The sequence below is a fragment of the Seriola lalandi genome, unplaced genomic scaffold, assembly GCF_002814215.2.
Source record: "Seriola lalandi dorsalis isolate HSWRI2012SDOR001 ecotype SW California unplaced genomic scaffold, Sedor1 jcf7180002014219, whole genome shotgun sequence".
NCBI lineage: Eukaryota > Metazoa > Chordata > Actinopteri > Carangiformes > Carangidae > Seriola > Seriola lalandi.
The window spans coordinates 1-616 of NW_019484871.1; the positions used below are offsets into that span (position 1 = coordinate 1).

General features: G+C 39.9%; 1 long non-coding RNA gene across 1 annotated transcript; it reads right to left on the minus strand.

The window, feature by feature from the left end:
- Nucleotides 1-22: 22 nt before the first annotated feature.
- LOC111644789 (uncharacterized) lies at nucleotides 23-608 on the minus strand. Its single transcript, XR_002759813.2, has 3 exons — nucleotides 467-608; nucleotides 274-345; nucleotides 23-154 (listed from the first exon to the last, which is right to left on the minus strand). It is a non-coding gene; the product is annotated as an uncharacterized LOC111644789 (long non-coding RNA).
- Nucleotides 609-616: the final 8 nt, after the last annotated feature.

Consider the following 616-nt stretch of genomic DNA (forward strand, 5'->3'; position numbering starts at 1 on the left):
ATGTTGACTGGTGGTGAGGTTGAATTGACTGGTGGTGAGGTCATGTTGACTGGTGGTGAGGTTACATTGGCTGATGGTGAGGTCATGTTGACTGGTGGTGAGGTCATGTTGACTGGTGGTGAGGTTGTGTTCACTGGTGTTGAGGTTGCGTTGACTGGTGGTGCAATTGTTTGATTAAGTTAATTGTTGAATAATGATTAAGTGACTGCATTATCTGAAAGTTTAAACTCAACAGAGATGAAATGTCATGGACTTATTGTGTCATTATAATACCTGTTGAGGCAGTTGTAATCATCAGTGTTGAAGGTGCAGCTGTGGCTGGGGCTTCAGTTGCTGCCACCACAACTGAAAATAACAAATATCAAATAAGTGTTGTCCTTAATACATTATTGTCATCATACATTCAGTATGTGCTTATGATAAACATATACAAAATTTGACATTTGGTAACAATTTAAAGCCTTACCTTCAGCAACAATGGATGATGTGTTGACACTGAGGGAAAAATTAGAGCTGGAAGCAGCAGTCTTCAAAGTTTGTGTTGCAGAACTGGCATTTGGTAGTGTAGTTGCATTATTGAATATCAGCTCAGCATCCACAACAACGGATCCTTGAC